This window comes from Dermacentor albipictus, chromosome 1 (assembly GCF_038994185.2).
Source record: "Dermacentor albipictus isolate Rhodes 1998 colony chromosome 1, USDA_Dalb.pri_finalv2, whole genome shotgun sequence".
NCBI lineage: Eukaryota > Metazoa > Arthropoda > Arachnida > Ixodida > Ixodidae > Dermacentor > Dermacentor albipictus.
Window position 1 is genome coordinate 137,495,288 of NC_091821.1, and position 7,458 is coordinate 137,502,745.

The following is a 7,458-nucleotide window of genomic DNA, read 5'->3' on the forward strand; positions in this document are numbered from 1 at the left end:
CGAGCGCTTCACCTCACTGCTTAACCACGTGGCATTCGCTTGCGCATACGCACTGTCGCCCACCTGCGGAGAAGCGCGAGGACGGTACTTCTTGCCAGGCATGTTCGTTTCACTCACGCGTGCTGCATGAAAGCATTGCTAGGTGTTGCTAGGCGTGCAAGACGCCGGCGTGCCAGCGTTGCTGGAGCACATCAAGTTTTGCACTGTAATGCGCAACTTTTTTTTAACTTTAGTAAACAAAACTAGAAGAAAGCGTTCACGCTTCTCTATATTAGCTATTCAATTTAAAGATTGTGCGAAGATACATTCTTTAATAGAATAATGGTGTTCGCAGAAAGATTTGAAGAGATAATCTCGAACCCAGGCACGCGGCAACCGCTCCTTAGGTGAGGACGGGTGAAGGGAGGTTTCAGGTTACCCTTGGTTCCTCCATTGGCCTTCGCTGTAAGGAGGCCTCACGTAAGGTTAGGAAGCGCTCGAAGGAAAGGAACGTTTTATTGTTTGGGCCTGAGGCTTCCTCTCTTTGTAGATAGCGCATCATATTCGACGGACGCATCCAACAGTCGGGGCTTAAACTGTTACTCGCAGTAATTCATTGACGTAAATGAAGGATTCATGAGCCCTGGTAATTTCGTTACGAGAATTCGCGCAATCGCCATAATGGTTTTAAAACAGAATCACAGCGGTCGGAATTGATCACAGGCAACTTTGTTTCCTAATCAAGTCATAATTAAGTGGGCGGTATGCCACGCAGACTCCACCGCTGGCATTTATGTTTTCGTCTAATTTGAGCAAGTGCACCGCCTTTAGTTGGCGTTCGTCAAGCGCGTGAGGGCAGCACCTGCCTCGTGCTGGGATATTTCCGTATTGTGCTTTGATTCTCTCCTGCACGCGAAGCTTTTTCTTTCCATTCTTAACACATTTGCAGCTCCCTCTCGTCTCAAGTTTCTTTTTCGTCGTCGTTGCCGAGGGAAGTAAATAATTTGATGCCCAATGTAACTTTCGCCTAAGGAAGGGTTGCTTATTCAAGAATTATCTCGTAAATTATACGCGGTAACAAGAACCTTCAGCCTTCAGCAGGAAATCACTACTTCTGTTGCATTCCGAAAGCAAGCTGGCAGCTAAGTGCCAAAAATATAAGTAGATATATTTGTTATAGAGACCACATACGAGCAGAATAGCGTTCACCATCAGCTTCAGAAACTTCCAACACGGAAAATGGCCACTAACGCTCACAAAATTACACAACTCTAGGCGTTAATTTCGTAATACTTGCAGAGGAGAAACTAGAGCAGTTATAGAAGCATGTGGTGCTCGCAAGTAGAGAAAGAAGAAGAGGGCTCTGACGTGAGGAACGCTTGGTCATGGCTGACATTCGGATCAGTTTCACAGCCGGTTTCTCGGGATTCAGCCGCCGGCGTGGAGCCAACGTTGGAATGGAAGCAGCAACCGCCCGGCCGCCTCCTGGTAAGTAGTCAGGCAACAGATGGGCCTCTGTTACCGTCACAATTTCCGGCGTCTCTTGCTGGCCTTTTGTGCGGATGGCTCCTCTGACAATGGCTACTATAAAGGCGCAGGTTGGGGCGCCATGGGATTTACCTGGCGCCAGGAGCTTCCCAGCGGAGGCGCCTTGGGGGCTGGAGCAGTCTGCTTGCGTGAGGCAAACCCACAGACGGGGGAGCTCCCTACCATCTACGGGGACGTCGGCCAGAGGGAGCGTGGCCTATCAGCGAGAAGCACCACCGGCCGAACAGACGAGTGCAACCAAGAAGGCCATATGAGCCGGGACTGTCCCACTGCTCACTGTGGAGGACGACGAGGCTGCCTCAAGTGTGGCGAAGAAGGCCACATGAGCAGAGACTGAATGCAGACACGTGGGCCCGACACAGCGATATGTGTGTCGCTGCGCTTCGCGTGCTGCGAGATTACGAGTTTTGTGTGTATTTTGGGGTTTATTAGATCGTTAAATATAAAGAAATCTTTAAATTTCTACTTTTTTGGCTATTAAGATAATAAATATATTCTTCCACGTTCTACTAACTTATATTCCTTGTGCGCATAAGCCTTCGTTGTTTTATTATTCTCATGTGTCGATGTGTGGTACATATAATGCTTCGCATCGTTCCACGCTACATCAAATGGGTATTTTATATTGCAAGACACAAGTCAGTACAAATTAGAGTATTTGGGATCCAAGATGAAATCTTATGCTCGTCAAGCGCGAGAGCCCTCAAATGCGAAGATACAAGAAAGGGTGTGTGTTGTTCGCAGAATTATTGCGTGTTAACAATGGAGCACTGGGCGTCAAGAGCAACGCAAAAGAAATTAGGAAAATGTGACGTTAGTTTTTGTTGTCAATGGTGCGATATAGCCCTGCGATTAAGGCAGTATAATTAACACTTCTTGGAACTCGACGTGATTTGGCTTTCCACTAGGCAGTGCATGGTAAGTGCATACTCATTGTGATGAACGGTTCCGTGGAGATCACCTGCTGAACAGAAAAACCGATGTATCGGAACACCGATATTACGGACGTCGCATCCTATCGTGTCCTTTATAGGATGCACTATGTCCAATAAGGAAATTATATAAAAGTTAATTTATGACTTTTTGTTAATCAGTTGTATATGGGCTTCGATTTCTCTGGCAAACAATGTCCGCCTCTCTGTATAATCCAGCTGAACGACAACAATTATGTTCGAATTACATTTGAAATGTACTTGTTTTTGCAACAGGCAATTTTTAAAAAAATTCCATAAAATATGAAGATTATCACCCCGTATATTTCTGCATGTGGAGTCGCGTTTCTGAATATGCGCCTTCTAACCAGTGACAGTGCCTCTTACCATTCTGATATGATTAATCGGAATTCATGTGGAGTTGCAGTTCCCTCAACGCTTTCTACAATTACCGAGGCTTCCGCTATTTGTAGATAGTGCATCATATTCGATGGACGCATCCAGAAGTCGAGGCTTAAACTGTTACTAGCAGTAATTCATTGAGGTGAATGAAGGATTCACTGAAGCCTGGCAATTTCCTTACGAGAAGTCGCGCATTCACCGTTGTTGTTTAATAACGGCATCACTACGGTATTGATCACAGGCAACTTTGTTTCCTAATCAAGTCATAAATTAAGTTGGCGCAACGCAACGCCGATTCCACCACGTGCATTTACGTTTTCGTCTAATTTGCCCCTCGCCCTGATGGTATAAATAACAAGCCTCTCAAGAACTTCGATGATGAATCGATCGCCAAACTAACAGAATACATAAACGAGATTTGGGTAAAGACAGAAGTGCCAGGTCAATGGGAGAAAGCGACGATAACGCTCATTCCAAAACCTGGTAAGAAGCTTAAGATCGACAACCTCGGACCAATCTCCTTAGCATTCTTCGTCGGAAAATTAATGGAGCATGCAACCTTAAGCAGAGTAGATAACTTCTTAGAGGATAATAACATATACCCAGATACAACGATACGATTTCGCAAAAATATTTCGACACAAGATGCGATGCTTCAACTTAAGCACCAGATAATCGATCATAAAACGCGCTCTAAAAGGGCCATCTTGACCTTGATCTTAAAAAGGCTGTCGCTAAGGCCAAGCATGCAAACGTATTGAAAAACATCGAACGAACAGGACTAGTGCAACGGACGTATAACTACATCCAGAGCTTTCTATCAGATAGGAAAGCAATCATCTCCGTCGGAGGGCTCACATCGCCCGAGATCGACGTAGGGAGGGGCACGCCGCAAGGCCCTGTCATCTCCCCGATGCTGTTCAATCTCGTCTTGACGGGACTTCCCGAAAAATTAAATCACATAAGGTCCTTCAATGAGACAATCTATGCGGACGATAGTAGTATCTGGACCTTTGATGGCAGCGACGGATCAATAGAACAACTCCAGACTGCAATTAACCCAGCAGAGCCACACGTCATAGGAACAGGCCTCACATGCTCTGCAGATAAATCCGAACTGCTCTTGTACCAACCCACACTTATGTGCAGGCCTCCCTACGGATGCGACATAAACAAGGCTCATGAGAAAATCAAGCTACACGCCAAAAACGCGCGGTATATCCCCATAGCAAACCAACTCAAAGTAGTAGGTCTAGTAATCGACAACAAAGGCACAAAAAAGAAACCATAAAGAAGTTAGACAGAAAGGTAACAAACACCACGAGATTAATCAAACGAATTACTAACAAACACCAGGGTATGAATGAAGAAAGCATCCTACGGCTCATACAATCGTTCGTAATCAATCGGACAACATACATAGCAGCCTTCCACAATTTGTTTGCAGCTGAAAAGACTAAAATTAACAACCTGATAAAAAGGCATACAAACTAGCACTAGGGATTCCCATCAGTACAAGCACGCATCTCTTGCTAACGTTAGGGCTCCACAACACACTGGACGAACTCATAGAAGCACAATCACATCTCAGGCAGAACGACTAACCAAAACCAAAACGAGACTCCATATACTAAGCAAACTAGGAATGAATTACCACAATCTATAGAGGGAAAATATGACGATATCAAGAGAAATTCGTGACAAACTCCTTGTACTAAATATGCCCAAGAACATGCATTCAGGTTACAACGATGGCAGACGCAAGAGTAGAGCAGAGAAAATGATCCGAAGCTTTGGGTCAGACGACAGAGCAACCTTCGTAGGCGCGGCTGAACACCCACACAGAAAGAGCTACGTAGCAGTAATCGTAGATCACACCAATAACCCCTTACAAGCGCATCAGTTAATACCAAACATTCCGAGACAGCAGAGGAGGTAGCCATTGCACTAGCATTGGTCTCCATGAATGCTCAGTACATCATTAACGATTCTCAAGCGATCATTAGAAATTATGCGAAAGGCAGGATCTCTCCTGAGGCATAACACATCATCAGAGTCAATCAAGCAAAATTCTCCAATGCAGAAAACAACGGTGGGATATTGCTCTGGTTTCCAAAGCATACGACTCCAGGCATTCCCGCTATCAATCTCAACGAGGTAGCACACCGCGAAGCTCGACGTCTTACTCGCCTAGCTGAGCAACGAGTGACTTCCATCCGTCAGGAGTAGGCGGAGGAGGAGATCTGGACAGAAAAAGATAGATTAACAAGATTTAATGATATTACCGAATTCTATCAAAATCGGAGGCGAGTATTACCACCGCTTCACACTAAACTGAACAGAGCTGAGTCCGTTACTTGGATGCGGTTACAAACAGAACCTTATATAAGTCCCGGGCAACATAAATTTTTCTACCCCGATATATACGAGAGCGATATGTGCAAGCTATGCAAGTCTGTTAGAGCCACCCTTCAACACATGTTGGTGGGATGTGAAATTTGTCAAGATAAAATGGCAGTCTCCTCGGAAAATCTACGGGCGCGGTGGTCGACCGCGATGCTCAGCTCAGGACTCCAAAACCACCTTTGGGCCATCCAGCGAGCCCAGGAGCAGCAGCTCGCAATGGCCATCTAGGCGGCCCCAGGCCCGGTCCTCCCAATCGCCGGATTCCAAATAAAGTTATCACACACATTTGAGCAAGTGCACCACCTGTGTGTGGCGTTCGCCAAGCGCGTACGGGCAGCACCTGCCTCGTGCTGAGATATTTGCGTATTGTGCTTTGCTTTTCTCCTACACGCGCAGCTTTTCATTTCTATTTTTAACACACTTGCAGCTCCCGCTCGTCTCAAGTTTCTTTTTCGTCGTCGTTTCTTAGGAAAGACAATAATTTGATGCGCAATGTAACTTTAAGGAAAGGTAGGCTATTCAAGAATTATCTGGTAAATTATACGCGGTAACAAGAACATTCCGCCTTCCGCAGTAAATCACTACTTCTGTTGCATTCTGAAAGCAAGCTGGCAAGCTAAGTACCACAAATCTAAGTAGATATATTTTTTCTAGACAACGCACATGAACAGAACAGCGTTCACCATCAGCTTCAGAAACTTCCAACGCAGAAATTGTCCAGCAAAAGCTCACAAAGTTCCACAACTATAAACGTTAATTTCGTAATACTTGCAGAGGAGAAACTAGAGCAGTTATAGAAGCACGTGGTGCTCGCAAGCAGAGAAAGAAGAAGAAGAAGGCTTCGATGTGGAGAACACTTGGTCATGGCTGACATTCGGATCAGTTTCACAGCCGGTTTCTCCAGACTCAGCCGCCGGCGCGGAGCCAACGTTGTAATGGAAGCAGCAACCGCCCGGCCGCCTTGTGGTAAGTAGTCAGGCAACAGATGGGCCTCCATTACCGTCACAATTTCTGGTGTCTCTTGCTGAGTCTGTGGGGATGGCTGCTATGACAGCGGCGACTATAAAGGCGCAGGTTGGGGCAGCGTGGTTGTACCTGGCGCAAGGAGCTTCCTACCGGAGGCGCCCTTGAGGCTGGAGCTGTCTGCTTCCGTGAGGCGAATCCACAGAAGGGGGAGCTCCCTACCATCCACGGGGACGTCGGCCATAGGGAGCGTGGCCTATCAGCGAGAAGCACCACCGGCCGAACAGACGAGTGCAGCCAAGAAGGCCACATGAGCCGGGACTGTCCCACTGCTCACTGTGGAGGACGACGAGGATGCGTCAGGTGTGGCGAGGAAGGCCACCTGAGTAGTGATTGAATGCAGACACGTAGGCGCGATACAGCGATATGTGGGTCGCTGCGCTTGGCGTGCTGCCAGATTACGAGATTTGTGTGTATTTTGTCCTTTATTAGATCGCTCTACATAAAGAAATTCTAACATTTCTACTTCTTTGATGATTAGGATAATAAATATATTCTTCCACCGTCTACTAACTTGTATTCCTTTTGCGCATAAGCCTTCGGAGTATAATTATTCTCGTGTGTCGATGTGTGGTACATATAATACTTCACATCGTTCCATGTGACATCACATGGGTATTTTACATTGCACGACACGCAATCAGAACAAATGAAAGTACTTGGGATCTAAGAAGAAATCCTATGCTTATCAAGCGTCAGAGCCCACAAATGCGGAGTTACAAGAAAGGGTGTGTGTTGTTCGCAGAATTATTGCTCGTTGTTAACAATGGGGCACTGGGCGTCAAGAGGAACACAAGGAAAAGGTAGGAAAATGTGACGTCACTTTTTGTTGTCAATTGCGCGATATAGGCCTGCGATTAACGCAGTTTAATTAATATGTCCTGGAACTCGAAGCGATTTGGCCTTCCACTAGGCAGTGCAATGTAACTGCATACTCATTATGATGTACGGTTGAGTAGAGATCACCTGTTCAACAGGAAAATCGATGCATCGAAACACCCACCATAGGGTTGTCGCGTCCTATCGCGCCCTTCTGCAAAGCACCGCTTCTTTCCGTATGGACGAGAGTACTCGGTTTTGGGTTTGGCCGCATCGTCGCAAAGGCCGCTCAGTCCGTCTACCACCGATGCCGCACGAAGGAGGCGAAAGCGGAGACTTGTTCAGCCTT

At 46.4% G+C, this 7,458-nt stretch overlaps 1 long non-coding RNA gene across 1 annotated transcript; it reads left to right on the forward strand.

The window, feature by feature from the left end:
* Positions 1 to 6,098: 6,098 nt before the first annotated feature.
* On the forward strand, positions 6,099 to 6,799 carry LOC135911770 (uncharacterized). The gene is made up of 2 exons (XR_010567444.1): positions 6,099 to 6,233; positions 6,336 to 6,799. It is a non-coding gene; the product is annotated as an uncharacterized lncRNA (long non-coding RNA).
* The last annotated feature ends 659 nt before the right edge of the window (positions 6,800 to 7,458 follow it).